Source organism: Lagenorhynchus albirostris, chromosome 12 (assembly GCF_949774975.1).
Source record: "Lagenorhynchus albirostris chromosome 12, mLagAlb1.1, whole genome shotgun sequence".
NCBI classification, from domain to species: domain Eukaryota; kingdom Metazoa; phylum Chordata; class Mammalia; order Artiodactyla; family Delphinidae; genus Lagenorhynchus; species Lagenorhynchus albirostris.
Genome location: NC_083106.1, coordinates 5,223,334 through 5,239,247, shown reverse-complemented (window position 1 = coordinate 5,239,247; position 15,914 = coordinate 5,223,334). Strand labels below are relative to the sequence as shown.

General features: G+C 40.8%; 1 protein-coding gene across 1 annotated transcript in view; it reads left to right on the top strand.

The window, feature by feature from the left end:
* PACRG (parkin coregulated) overlaps positions 1-15,914 on the top strand; it is a 518,861-nt gene that overhangs the window by 481,835 nt on the left and 21,112 nt on the right. The gene's annotated exons all lie outside the window — the stretch shown is intronic.

The following is a 15,914-nucleotide window of genomic DNA, read 5'->3' as shown; positions in this document are numbered from 1 at the left end:
ATATCCAGTGGGGTCATAATATTTCATACTAGTTCTACAAAAAGCTATTTTCAATTACTGAAAAGCTTAGATCATCACACATTTGAACAGTAGCTTGTTCCTTGAAGTATTTAATTCCAATTTTATGAAGGAGATATTACAGAGAACCTGTTTTAAAAGTTAGATTAAAATGTAATTTTTTTGTATATCAATTCTACTTACATGTGCAGATCTAAACTATTATTGTTTAAAAATAGTTTATTCTTAGAAAATATCGTATAAATCCCGTCATATTTGAACTATTTACCCTATTTGTGAGTAAAGGCTTGCAGAGCAAGCAAACTTCAACTGTCCGTTATAAATTATTACTAACTCCAGGTTAACGTAGTCTGTCTTTCTTTCTCTTCTAACTGCTTTCTGGTATTTCACCGTGCTTTTGCAGGGTTGGCAGGTGTGGGAAAGGAAGCTAACGTTCAGATACATTAACTCTACTCTTTTTTTTTTTTAATAGATCTTTATTGGAGTATAATTGCTTCACAATACTGTGTTAGTTTCTGTTGCACAACAAAGCGAATCAGCCATATGCATACATGTGTCTCCATATCCGCTCCCTCTTGAGCCTCCTTCCCACCCTCCATATCCCACCCCTCTAGGTCATCGCAAAACACCGGGCCCGTCTCTCTGTGCTATGCTGCTGTTTCCCACCAGCCAACTATTTTACATTGGGTAGTGTATATATGTCAATGCTACTCTCACTCTGCCTCAGCTTCGCTCTCCCACCACATGTCCTCAAGTCCATTTTCTATGTCTACCTCTTTATTCCTGCACTGCAACTAGGTTCATCAGTACCACTTTTTTTTTAGATTCCATATATATGCGTTAGCATACAGTATTTGTTTTTCTCTTTCTGACTTACTTCACTCTGTATGACAGTCTCTAGGTCCATCCACCTCACTACAAATAACTCAATTTCATTTCTTTTTATGGCTGAGTAATATTCCATTGTATATATGTGCCACATCTTCTTTATCCATTCATCTGTCAATGGACATTTAGGTTGTTTCCATGTCCTGGCTATTGTAAATAGAGCTGCAGTGAACATTGTGGTACATGTCTTTTGTTGAATTATGGTTTTCTCAGGGTATATGCCCAGTAGTGGGATTGCTGGGTCATATGGTAGTTTTATTTTTAGTTTTTTGAGGAAGCCTCCATACTGTTCTCCATAGTGGCTGCATCAATTTACATTCCCACCAACAGTGCAGGAGGGTTCCCTTTTCACCACACCCTTTCCAGCATTTTTTGTTTGTAGATCTTTTGATAATGGCCATTCTGACCAGCATGAGGTGATATCTCACTGTAGTTTTGATTTACATTTCTCTAATGATTAGTGATGTTGAGCATCTTTTCATGTGCCTCTTGGCCGTCTGTATGTCTTCCTTGGTGAAATGTCTATTTAGGTCTTCCGCCCATTTTTTAACTGGATTGTTTGGGTTTTTTTGATATTGAGTTCCATGAGCTGTTTGTATATTTTTGAGATTAATCCTTTGTCTGTTGTTTCATTTGCAAATATTTTCTCCCATTCTGAGGGTTGTCTTTTTGTCTTGTTTATGGTTCCCTTTGCTGTGCAAAAGCTTTTAAGTTTAATTAAGTCCCATTTGTTTATTTTTATTTCCATTACTCTAGGAGGTGGTATTACCTCTACTCTTAAGAAGAGTTTATAACTAACAGATAAAATGGTATTTTCAATATGCTACTTTGGAAAACATTAATTTAAATGAATTTTAAAAGATAAGAAACAGTTAATTTATAAGAAAATTTAGCATGTTAATTGTAAATGTATAACATTTCATGGAAAAGCAAAAGTAAGTGGCACACTTTGAAAATATTGAAATATTGTAGGTGATAACATTTTCATTCAAATAATCTGCATTCAGAATCTCAACAATCAAAATCTTTTATCTTTTACCTGAAATAATTTATAACTTAATATTTTTTATATAGTAGAAATATTTGCTTCATTCATTTCATCAGAAAATATTAGTTCAATTTGCTGTTCATATTTTTTTCTATCAGCGAGGTCTGTACTTTTTTAAAAATTGTTTTACGGTTCTATCAGCTATAACATCAGATTTGCCAGACTTCATTCTAAATTTTTCAGGGTCTTGGTTCTGCCTGCTTTTATATAATATTCACTTGTGTTTTATTTTTATCGACACCTTCTTAAAAAGCAGGAAATTAGATTTAGATAGCTGTTAAATTTCTCTTTCTTTACATTTTCAACCTGCCTGGGATCCCTATAGCTTTCCTCTCACACTTGTTGAATTTCTTCTTTTTCCTGGAACTTAACATGTGTTTTCAGCCTGGGCAGATACACCAAAATGATGTGCTTCTCAATTTTTCCTAGTTGGTATTTTCAATTTTTCAAGCTACCTTCAACTTGCTATAACAACCTTCTCATCTGTCAAATGAATTAAAATATTTACTGATCTTTCCTAGATCCTAGCAACAGTCAGTTGGAAATTCCAGTTTTTAAAAGATCACATTCAGAATTATAAGGAGTTACAGACACAACTATGCAACTCCTTGAAGTAAATTTAATAAGAAATCTGCAGGAACTCTATGAAAGAAACCATTCAGGAATGTAAAAGACTGGAGTAAATGGAGAGACATTTCCTGGTTGGAGGGACTCGTGTAGCGATGGTCAATGTTTTTGCCCGTCTGGCATCTGGGAACAGGTTTTCTCTGGGGGTCTAGCATTGCCATCACAAGCACTCTAGGTGGGGTGAGACCACTGAGAGGCCCTTCCCACCAGCTAAGAGCTGAGCCTGTGAGCCAAGTCAGGCCAGCTGAGCTCGGCTGGGCATTTGAGCTTGACTGAGAGTCCAAAGAACTGAAAATGCTTGGAGGTTATTCTTCCCCATGGCGTGTCCTGAGGGTGTTGTCCTTATTTCACACCACCTCTGTCTGGGGAGAGTTTCCCTAATTCCTGCCTGCTTTCTGAGGTCTGGATCTTCACTAGGTTGCTGGTTTCTTTGAGTCTACAAGCTACCTCATACTTTTGCAATAAGATCCTTTCATGCTTAAGTTATCTAAAGTTAGCTTTCGCTCCCCACGAGCCAAGAACTTGACTCGTGTTTTAAAGTTTTCTTCATGTGGGCCATACGTAAGCTATTGAAGTCTGTATATTTATTTTTGACTCCACTACTTTATTAAATTCTTTTGCTTATTCAGTTGATTCTCTTGGGTTTTCCAGGTATAAAATATGTATCCTCCCCAAAGTGGCTATTTTGTCTTTCTGATTTTTTTACCTCTAATTTCTTTCTCTCATGTAGTATCATGGGCTGTGTTCTGTAATATAAAGTTAAATAATAGTGATGGTAATAGTGACGGTCAAAGTTTAGTGGGAAGACTTGTGATATGTCTCCATTAAGTACGATACTTTCTTTTGGATTGAGATAATATATTTTAACTTATAAAAGAAGTATTCCACTCTTTTCTTATTTAGTTTTTATCAATAGCGTGTACTGAATATTATCCAATGCCTTATCAGAATCTTTGAAAATGATCATAAATATTTTTTATTTAATCCTTAATATGATAAATTTTATTAATAGAATCCTTAATAATAAATCATCCTTACGTTTCTGAAATAAAATACATTTGGTAATGATGTATCATTCTTTTAATATGCTTCTGGATTTAGTTTGCTAGTATTTTATTTAAGACTTACGCTTTAATATTAATAAGTGATATTGGTCTGTTGCTTACTTTCTCTACATTTTTTTGTGTTTTGATATAATGTTATACTTCCTCCAGAGAGAAAACTTAGATGTTTCCCATATTTTCACCCTAAGCTCTGGATTAGTGGAATTCTCATGTCTGGGTCTAGTGACTTTTTTTGTTTGTTTGGGGGAAGAGTAGCTCTTTGAGAGCCTTTTATGCTTCTCCCATAGATATTGCCTTTTTAGATTTTCTATCTCCTCTGGGATCAGTTTTGACAAGTTGCATTTTCTTAGAAATCTTTTCAGTTTATCCAAATTTCAAATTTATTTGCATGAAGTTGAACAAAGTAATATCCTATGTTTCTTTTAATTCCCTCTATTTTCTGTTACTCTTCACCTCCTGCCCCCCAACCCTGCTTATTATTTCTTAGTCCAACATTCTCCATTTTTTTCTTGATTAGATCAGCTATTGGGTTATATCTTTTATTGAGTCCTTTTTCTTTCAAAAACCATCTTTTGGATTTATTTTGTAGTTCTGCTGTTTTGACTTCCTTGTTAATGAATTCAGTTTTTCCCTTTAAAAATTCTCCTGTTTGCTTTGTTGCTTCTTTCCTAACTTCTTGAGTTAGTTTTTTGTTTTTGATTCATTTTTAATTAATATAAAGATTTAAGGTAATGCCTCTTTCTCTGAGCATTTTCGCGAACACTTATAGCTTCTGATATGCAGTATTTTTATTATGTTGTTTTCTTTTTACTCTGTAATTTGGGATTGTATTTCCTCTTTGACCCGAAAATTATTTTTTAAAAATCAAGTTACTTAGTATTTACCTTTGCTTCTGTTAGATATACTTATTTTTCTGTCACTTGATACATCAGCTTCAGATGATGTTCTTTAACCCCAAACTATTGCAAATGAGGCAACCAGCAAATTAATTCTACTTCCCATCTTTTTTCCCCTTCTTCCTCTGATTTTTTGTCAGTTGTATCATTTCTCCATTGTCGGAGCATTTGATACGTATATTGTTTTGCCATCCTAATCCCCACATTGTTTTCATCTTAGTTCTTCAGTAAAATCTGTTCAATACCCAGCAGTGATCATGTTTGTCACCTCTGGGCTGAGAATTGCCTTGTAAAGGAGAGAAACAATCTTCCCTAATGTCACATTTTCAAAACTGTCTCTAGCCTTTGTATTTGAAGAGTAGTCTGACTGTATCTAAAATCTCAGACATACTTTATTTCCTCTAGTTTGTATAGATACGTATCTACAGCCTTCCAACCTTGAAAGTAGCTGTGGAGAATTCTGAGACTAACATGAGTTTTCCCCCTTATAAGTGACTTGATTCTTTTGTCTGGCTACCCAATTATTTTTTCTTTATATTTAAAACTCAGTAACATAGGAGATGTCTTGGTGACATAATACACTGAGTCAGATATTCAAGTCACGCTCCCAAGAATCCGAGATCTTGCCTCTTTACTAATAATTCAAAGGGTACAAGTAACTTCAAGACACAGGAAAAGCATGAAGTCAAACTATGTAGCTCCCCCAGTTCTTCCTGGAAATGTTAGGATGCACCCTCTTCCAGATTTAATGTTTGAGATTTCCAGAGAATGTGTGGAGAGCATTACTTTCAATCATGAAACATCCCCACTTTATATTCCAGTAACTGATATTTTTCTCCATTATGTTCCCCCTAATAAACACTATCAGGACATCCAGAGTGTATTTACAAGGACATGTGGTCATTTTTTTCCTCTTTTCCTCCACCCCACACCCCTCACCCCCATCCCCGGGATAGAGAGGTTGGGTTACAGATCCACCTGCTGCTAAGCATTCTGGGTCAGCTTTCCATGACACATGCCGTGCTCTTCCAGAATACGGATTCAAGTCTTCCTTTACTTTAATTACAGTTTCTTGAATTAAGTCTTTTAATGTTTGTTCTGTTCCAGTGTATTTTCCCTCTGCAAGAGATCCAGTTATGTGTGTTTTAAAAATCTCTATGCCTATCTTCTCTATCTGTCACTTTATCTCTAGTCATTTTAAATTTTCTATTTTACTTTTATTCACAATCTTTTGCTCGAGTTTTCTCATTCCTGTTATCTGTGCCTTTCCTGTGTTTTCTGTAGAGCTCGTCTTCTGTGCTTCCTCCAATTTGATCTTCACTTCGAAGATTTTTTTTTTTTTTAACTTCCTTCCTGAGTCCTGGTTTTTATTTCCTCCAGTTGACTTGCTGTCTGTTGCCCAAGATGTTGTGGTTTTGCTCCAGGGGCTCTTTCCATGGTTCTGATCGCTTCATTGTTTATTAGTTTTTATCGACTACATTTTAATATTAAGTCAGAAGTTCCACCATTCTTGGCATGTTGGAGCCATTGTGTCGTTGAGTGTGTATGAATATTCTTCCTCTAGTGGGTTTCACTGCTACTTCTCATATTTTTTGTTAGAGTATCAATGCTGTGTCAGCTTTTGTTTCAGACTGCTCACTGCGAAGTGTCTTGGACTTTCCAGCTAATTGGAGGATCATCTTGGGAGAGAAGGAGGGTCCACTCCACAAAGATAAATTATTCCACCTTATTGAAGTATCTGGGAGGAACTGTTGTCTCTGCTTCCCCAAACTGAATCGATCTAGGAGGGCATCTGCCCTGAGCCTGCCCTCTCGTGGCCTTTGTCCCTTCTCACCTCCGAGAAGCAGGTGTGGAGGTGTTCTCTGAGGTCTGCCCCCCTCCCTGGGCCAGTTGGTTCTCGCTCACGTGTCTTGCTACATGTCCACTCTGCAGAGCTTCTGCCCAATCTCTGTCCTTTCCCCCCCAGATCTGGCAGCTGTTGTCCTATGCGTGGTATAAGTTTGTCACTTTGGTGGCGGGGTGCAGTCTATCGCTCCAGAAGATGTATTTTTGCTATTGTTTCCTGAGCTCTGCTACCTGTGGACCATCTCGGTATTCACCCTCACGTGTGGCTTCTGTTGCATGTCCCCAGGCACAGCCCCCTGCACGGACCTCCTCTGCTTTGGTGGCAGTCCTAACAGTCTTTGAGCTTGCTGTCTAGACCTGTGTCCTGATCTCACTGCACCTTGAGCTGCTGGGGGTCACACTGTGTATAACCTATGGCCCCTGGGAGCCCCGTACTGCACACTAGGCTAATGGTCAATATTCAGTGAACTCTCACTCTGAGAAGCTGTCACTCTAAAAGGGAAGATATCACCCGTCACATGTGTAACCCCCACTGATGATAAGCAGTGACAGCATGAAAAGTAGAGTTGAAATTACTGAGGGTGTGGAAGAGAAGTTTTCTCCAGCCAGAGGATCCTGAACATGGGGTCATTTGAACGGAGATGAGAAGGATGGGTAGGAGTTTTGCATCTGGAAATGGGACAGGATGATCCAGGCACAGAACCAGTGCAAGCAGATGTGGGCAAACCCAAGCATGGACAGGTAACCATGCTGAGTCCATTGGATCTGGAGCGAGCGTGGTAGTGAGGTGGGTAGTAGGAAAAACAACTGCAGGACTGAGTGACAACCATCTTTGTCGTCAAGGAAGCCCTTGAGCTCCTAGTGGAAGATTTGAGGCTCTGCTCTAGCCCAGTCAACATGAGTATGTGGAGGAGTGGGGACAGCGGGTAGAGGAGTTGACATGTTTGAAACCAGGCCTTAGGAAGTGTAAACTTGCAATGCTGTGCAAAATAGATTGAAAGGTGAGCAAAAGTAAAAACACTGCAGCACAAGGGTTAAAAAAGTAACACTAGCTGAAGATCAAGGTAAATCATTTTTTCTCTTGCTGTGTGAAATCTAGATGGTGTACGTTTAATTTCATTTAATCTCAGAAGTAGAAATCTATAGCGAGCTCTCTAGAAAATGAACCTTCAAGCTTTTCACTTTGCAGATGAAATTTAAACAGGCTTGTATTCAATAATGACCAATTCTAAGCAAAATAAAGTATTAATAGAATAATGATATGTAATTAAAATACACTGTGTTTGAGTCTACATTGAGCCAACCTTTGATGTAGTAAATTAACAGCATAGGGAAAAAATGAGGCCTACCCGATTTTAGCATGTGCATTCCAAATGCCACGAACTTTAACCAATATATTGACAACATTCTTTCCTTTCTTACTAAAATAAAATGTCTTAAATGTTCAAGATAGAATCAGATGCTTATCATGTCCACAAGAAGCAGATCAAGTTTTTCAAGAATGTTTTTAAAATATTGTGGATTAAATCATTAGTAATAAAAGCGTTAAATTGAATATTCTGGCAGGATTCTTTTTTTTCTTTAAAAGAATTCATGTTGGGGGCTTCCCTGGTGGCGCAGTGGTTGGGAGTCCGCCTGCCGATGCAGGGGACACGGGTTCGTGCCCCGGTCCGGGAAGATCCCACATGCCACGGAGCGGCTGGGCCCGTGAGCCATGGCCGCTGAGCCTGCGCGTCCGGAGCCTGTGCTCCGCAGCGGGAGAGGCCACAGCAGTGAGAGGCCCACGTACCGCAAAAAAAAAAAAAAAAAAAAAAAAAAAGAATTCATGTTTGGATCACTGGAAGAAAAACATTGCAATTTTCTTTTTCTCACTGAATAAAGCTTTTGAATAATGTCAAGACATTTAAAGCAAAGGAACCATGGGGAAAAAATGCCGCCACAGTCGCACTAATCATAAACCCAAGCCTAGGAGGTGACACACGTACTGACTGAATATACACACAGGCTTACACCACGTGCAAGAAGTGTTTCTGCCTCCCCCAAACTGGCCCTCTTAGTGCCAAAAAGTTAGAACCTAAGCAAAGCCCTTGGTCAAGAAATCTCAGCTCAGTGCTGCCCCCTGCACCTCTGATTTACTATCTACAAAAATGCGCATCCCTCTTACCTTTTTATAACAGGAAGTTCATTTCTGTAGTTTTGGAATTTGCTATGAGAAGATTCAGAGCATCCCGCTCTCTGTTCTTCCTTTTAGTCACCAAAAGCGATTGGAAGCGGCAATTTCTTTCTGCAAACCCAGCACCAGTTGCCCCCTCTCTGCCCTTCTACAATGCAGGCCTTCAATCGCTGTTGCTGCAATGGCCTCACACTTGTACAAATTTGGGTAAATGTGTCCATTTCGGTGATTATTATCAAACAAAAGAAGCTCTTGCCATGCAGTAGGAGATGCTTTTCATGACCAAGTCTTGGCATCAGGTACCTTTGTGTATTATAATTCAAAAGTCATTTTGAGCATGTTATACACATTGTTACGAGAGAAAATCAAAGTCAAATTTTAGATTAATTTGAAAGATATTTCTTATTTATACCCCATTCATGAATGTGTGTGATATTAATGTAAAGAAACAGTTATAACCTTAAAGAACAGTGTTTGATGATTCTGTTTTGGTGATTGGATGCATGTTTTGGTGTCTGAATTCTCTAGTCACGTACATAAAACTGATGATTTCCGAAAAGAACTTGACTCAAAGATATGGAAAGTGTGACAGAGGAATTGGCTTTTCTAATTTACAACCAGCAATTACATATCAAAAATTATTGGAAACAAATGGATAAATAAATGGAACAAAAATATAGGTATGCATTTTGATTGAGATTATATTTTCATACAGTATTTCATGTTAGGGTGTCACACAGTGTTAGGGATAAATAAGTGTTGGATTTTTTCCAATAAAAATAAATTTAGAGTTTAATAAACAGATGCAGTTTGAATTTTTAAGTGGTTGCAATCCGTTAGAATTATAGGACTGTACAATTGTAAATGGCCTTGGGGATTTTCTTGTCCCTCTCTCCGTCTTACATACAAGCTTCAGAGAGTTTGCAGCTGGCCCAAGGCCACACAATGAGTGCTGGCTGGACTGAACGGGTCCCAGATCATCAGCTTCCCTAGCGAGGACTCCATCCCAGTCTGCCGTCACAGCCGTCTGTCCCCACAGAGCTCATAGGCGTGCATTTCTTCTCCGCACGTGATGAAAACAGTGGTCGATCAGAGGGAGCCCAGAATTAGGAACCAGGAGATGTGAGGGGTTGTTGGAGAATTGCTCATTAAAGTTCTTAGTGTCTTTAATAGATGAATCCCATCTTATTTTAGGTATTTTAAAACCTGGAACAAAACAGTATCATCATGTAGGTAACATCCTATAATCGCTCTTCCAGTCTCCCGATGGCGTTTGAGTTCTGGACACATAGAGCCACCTGCCCCGCCTGTCTCACAGGGACGTGACGGCAGTGTGTCCATGGTCAATTTCATACTCTTACCTCTCCCTCGAAACTTCGTCCTCCCTCAGTGTTCCTTATTAGAGCTAATTCAGTAGCCATCTATCCATTTGGCAGAAATCCCAACATGCCCCGCTCTTATTCTATCAATTTTAACTCCAAGTTCTATTTTTTGGTAATTTTCAAAAATATGTCTTCATTTCTCTATCACCCGAGACCAAACTACTATCACCCCCTTGCCCCTGGACAATGCAATGGCCATCTAAGTTATCCCCCGTCAAATACTGTGCAAACAGCAGCCAAAATATAAAATTAGTTGTGTCACTTGTCTACTTACAACCTTCCTTGGCCTCCTTTTTACCCTCAGAACAAAGGTGACTACCTTTACGTGGCCCATATCACCTGGTATCGCCTGACTCCTGCTTACTTCTCTAGCCTCACCTGAAACACCCCCTCCCCTCCTCCAGGTCTACTGGGCTTTCTCAGCTTCTCAACAGGTCAGCTGGCTTCTACCTCAGGTCCTTTGCTCAAACTGTTCACTTTGCCTGTAATCCTTTACACGCTCCCCCTCCCCACTCTATTCCTCCATCAGGCTTCCCCTGCAGCATCCCAACTCAGGGAGCAGCCCTGACCCTCCACGCCAGGTCAGGTCTGTGTGTCTTACGCTCTCCGCGCCCAGTAGAAGTAATTGTTTATTCAGTGCTTCTCTTCCCAGCTAGACTGAAGCCCCAGGAGGTCAGGGACTGGCTCTTCTGTCAACCACCGTATCCTCAGTTTCTAGCACAATCCTGACTCCAAACTGATGGCAGAATCCATCTTTAATTTAATCTTGCCACATGTCAAGGTAGGAGAAGCCAAAGCTTGCCGTGGAGATATCTGTCTGTGAAGCCATTAGGGAGGTGCCCAGCCGGAGAGCTAAAGCATAAATAATGTAGGGAAAGAATGCACCAGCTATGATGGGGAAGGAGGAACGACATCCACTCCTGCACAGGCAGAGAGTGGGTACGCCTGTCAGAAAAAGGAGCAGAGCTGTCACAGCCGGCGCTGTGATCAGCTTCCCAGACACTTGGGCCAAGGCGTAATTATGAAGCACACACAGTGTGCTGCGGTGAATTGCTGTAGGTAGATGACAGCACCCAGCAAAGAGCATTGCCCACAGTAGGAGCTCCACAAGCCTCTGTCGGTTTGATTTCATTGCCAACTATAAAGTGAGCCTAGCTCTTTACGCAGGCTGCTGGAAGGAGCAATGACTCAGCACTCCGTCGTATCACCACGCACATGGCTACTTGAACTGATTTCACCGCTGCATGTGAAGGAAAGTGCTGTGTTACACGGTTCTGTCATGTAAACCACTTTTTAAAATTATTCTTATGTCTATAAGATTATGCATATTTTGGAACATGATCTATCTCTATGGGAGTGGAGGGGTGAATACAATATTTCACCAGAATAACTGTTCACTGACACTTCATACTATATTACAGTCCGTGTCTTTTGGAATGGATAGGAGTTCATTATTCAGTGGTTTATAAAATCTTCCAGACTGAATGATAAACTCACATCTGTTACAATTGGTATGGATGATAAAACTGGTGTGAACTGTCCATAACTATTTATTGTCAGGAAATATCAGCATGCATTGCTGTTTTTAGGAAAATAACACGTTTTACTATTGATACATAAAGCAGGACATTTGTGTTTACTACACATAATAACAGTAATGAAATGATGTTCTGTAGAATATCAGAGAGGCAGAAACAAAGATAAAATTTGGGGTTCTGAAGTTAGTTTTACAAAAACATCGTAAAAGACCGTACTTACTAATATGAACCCCCTGAAAGGAGTAAATCTTTAACACAGTCAAGAATTTCAGTTTCAGAATCGGAATTCCACTACAGTTCCTGCCACAGAAAACAGAAGGTTGTCAAAGACCACCTTCTGAGTAACTAGTATATCCCCGCCCCTCATTGGCCCCAGAGACAGTGTGAAACTCTGCACTCTGCTCAGTTCCCCAGAGGCCATGCCAGGGTTGACCTGGCCCCTTCTGACAAAGCCCTGTAGGGTTTGTAGTTCCATCCCAGCCGGCTCTGGAGACCCCTTGAGAGTTCTACATTTCTTACATTTTTCTTTCAAATTCTGACTTTCATAAAATCTCCTGAAACGAACACCCAAGCCCTAACAATGTGCACAGATGCTCTTTGGACCCTTGAAATTGAAGTGTTGGAACCAAGGGCGCCAGCCTGTCTTTTGCTGGATGTACGAGGTTATTTGTCTCAGCCCTCAGTGCCGCGTGCAGTGTGGAATCCTCGCGCGGCGGGCACGGTTTGGAGCGGTTGAAGATTTTCAGAACGCACTTCAGTAGAACTCTATTTCTTTTGCTTTACTGTTTTCTTAGAAATTAAGGAAATTATTCTGAGAGACTGGGCCTCCAGGTTCTTTCCTTTCTCTTTTCCCCATAGAATTAATATATTATTCAAATAACACTTATTCGCTATCATTTTTTTTAGAGTTTGTTTTTCAGAAAAAGAGATTTAGCTTGTGATAATGGATAGTGGTAGAACTTCACTGAGATTCTCATGTTTTTTCTTAATTGCAATTTCCTCCTGTGCACTTGAAATTGGAAGGACCCAGAGTGTTTGAAGCGAGCTGTCATCCACTCACCGTCAGAATGACGCTGAGCTTTCAGTCACAGAGTTTTATACACTTGGTGGTAAGGAAGGGCCCTTCTACCTCGTGCTGTATGTGCCTGGTGTTCTGTAACCCAAGCACTGAAAGCAGAGCGTTGGACCCACAAGAACCCACAGACCTGAGCCCGAGCGGGGCTCTGACCTCTGTCCACTCTGTGATTTTGGACTAATCACTCACAGCTCTTCAGCCTCTGTTTCTCCATCTGTTAATTGAGGATAATAAGATCTATTGTGCAGGATTGTTGGGAAAATTAGATTCAATGTCTGTAAAGTACACACCACAGAACAAGCACTCCATAACTAATGGCTATTATTAACATTATCTGACATTTGAAATTTATGAGTGTAAAAGAATTTGGCTGTTATCATCATACCTTTGAGTAGGAACTAATAAAACTAAAAATTCCACGTTACCAGACTTATAATGCTGAATCATTTTATGCAGCTCTTTACATGAAATTTGAGCATAAAATGCGTTCTTTTTTTAAAAAAAATAAATTTATTTATTTTTGGCTGCACTGGGCCTTTGTTGCTGCGCGCGGGCTTTCTCTAGTTGCGACGAGCGGGGGCTACTCTTCGTTGCAGTGGCTTCTCTTGTTGCAGAGCTCCGGCTCTAGGCGTGCGGGTTTCAGTAGTTGTGGCACGTGGGCTCAGTAGTTGTGGCTCGTGGGCTCTAGAGCGCAGGCTCAGTAGTTGTGGTGCACGGGCTTAGTTGCTCTGTGGCATGTGGGATCTTCCCAGACCAGGGCTCGAACCCATGTCCCCTGCATTGGCTGGTGGATTCTTAACCACTGCGCCACCGAGGAAGCCCTCATTCTTGATTATCTAAGAAAAATAATACAGAGTACTTTTTAATCACAAAATAACTAATCCATTACACCAAACATTTGTGAATGACTTTTCCCAATTACCTTCCCAGAATACACAGAGCACAAAAATCAGCTTTGCATAATATCTAAAATAACTACAATTTGGTGGGTATGTATAAAGCAAAAATCATCCAATGCATTCTGAAGAGAAATACAAGCGAATTTAGGACTCTCTGTTCTTTGGGGGTGATTTATTCAGCGGCTTCCCTTCATTAGAGCAATTAACTGTGAATTACCCTAGTGAAGATCAGAAGACTGTGGCCAGTAAAGTTGGAACCAAGTGATAAAAGCAGCCCCTGCATCAGGGAGGACAGGCATGGAGGTCAGCCCGAAGCCATTGCGATGTTAGACTGCGGCATGCAGATGGGAGGCTGAGAATGGTCTCGGGAAACCAGGCTCATGCTGACACACTTGAAATTCTCTGTGCTGGTGTCTGCCCCATGTGTGCAGATGCCGAGTTCTGCCATGGGCTGACCTCTGGGTCAGGGCCTGCTGTTTGTCCAGAGCACTTGCCTGTACTTTGATTTTGTTTGTTCTAATTTACTGACTTACCTGATTTGGCATTAGAGACGTGAGGACCAAATCCGTTAAAAGATGTCTTTCTTGATGTGGTTCCCTTTCCTAAGTACTTCCAAAGCACTCTACTTAAGGACATTACAGATTGTAAGCGTCATTACAGGTTTAGTCTTGAGTCCGTTTTTCTTTTGTAAATATCGCTTAATTTTTCCATTGACTTCGTCAATCTTTCTTTTTAGAAATGATTTTAGTTTTTTGACTACTTAAGATTATATTTGAAGTAGAATTAAATGAAAGTTAAGAAAGCCTTATAATTAATCTAGTTCCTCAATGTTGTCCTGTTAAATAACTCCCTGCTGACACCAGTCTAAAGGCCAACAATGATAATAACGTGTCAATTAAGGTGACACCACCAGGTACCATACGCTCACTGCCATTTCTCCCACCTAGTACTAGTCCAGGGAGGAAGTTACTATGATCCCCTTTTACCCAAGAGGAAATGAAGATCAACAGAGTTAAGAGACTTACCCGTCAAGTTCTGTGCGCGTGGACCGACTGCTCTCAACCTTTATCACGCTGCCTCCATCTTCTTGAGACGACCCACGCCCACAAGTCATTGCTCATCCTCACTCTGCGCCAGCTCCGGATTCACTTAATTCACACACACACACACACACACACACACACACACACACACACACACAGAGCAATCGTCAAATGACTGTCTTAATGGGTTTAGGTTATATTCAAAACCTATTTTTTGGGAGAAAATTTTCCAAGGCACCAAAAATGTTATATAAGCTCTCAAATGTTAAAGCTATTGCTGTCCCTTTCGTTGGTCTGTGAAAATGTAGTAAAATAACCCCAGACTGCCCAGTGGGAAGAAGCAGGCCCGGAGCTCCACCCCGCGCCCAGCCCCAAACCCCGCCCCGCGCCCCCGCGCCGAGCCTGCCCCAGGCCAGACCTGGCCGCCTGGTTCATTCACCAAGAGAACTTGGGCGAGCCGCTTCATTTCTGACACTTAGTTGCCAAAGCTCTAAATAAGGATGCTAATAATAATAGCACCTGCCTCACAGTTTTGTTGTAAAGGTTAAACAAAATAATATATTTAAGCACAGCTCAGCACCTGGCAATAGCAAACACCCAACACATGTTAGCATTGTTACTACTATGATGTCATGGCTCAAGGGGCGAGCACTCAGCAGGGGCCTTCCACGCGACGCTCACTTATAAATCGAGCTACGTTAAATGAAGTCAGATCCACACGCGCTTAACCATGAATCCAAGGTCAGGGAGAGGACGGGACTCTGCCAGGTGTGGTTGTATTCCTTGGGCCTCCTCTGTGCCTCTGATCTACCTCTTTGGTCCTCTCCTTTCCTCATCCAGGATTCTTAAGCGGACGGTTTCTCCTCCACATGCGAACACTGACTTCCCTTCTAGGAGGCACTGACTGCTCATTTCACTCAAATCCCTGCGTCCCTATAGCCTCACTTCCAGTGGCTTCTCCCCGGGTCCTGCTCCAGCTGCAGAGGACCCCTCTGCTTGCCAGCTTTGACCCTGCCCTACATCCCACTAATCCAGCGATAGAGGTGCTGCAGGGGGCCAGACACCCTTCCATCCTGAAGCAATATTACTCCTTCATATTTATTTTTCCAACAAACATTTTCTTTAACACCTACTGTATTAAGAGAGACACTATAGAGGATTCAAATACGGTTCCCATCTTCAATGAGCTTAATTCTTACCAATGAGATATTTTCACAATTCCTGTAAAATGGGTTTCTTGGTGATAAGGGTGGTAAGAGAAGCATAAACACCTTGTAAATGATTAAAGGAAAGAAAAATGTCTTCTGACTTTGTGTGATCAGGAAAGTCTTCATAGATAGAATGACCCTTATAGATTTTTCTAAGCAGAGGTGGGGAAGGAAATCCAGCATGAAGGAGTGGCATGAGGAAAGTTGAGA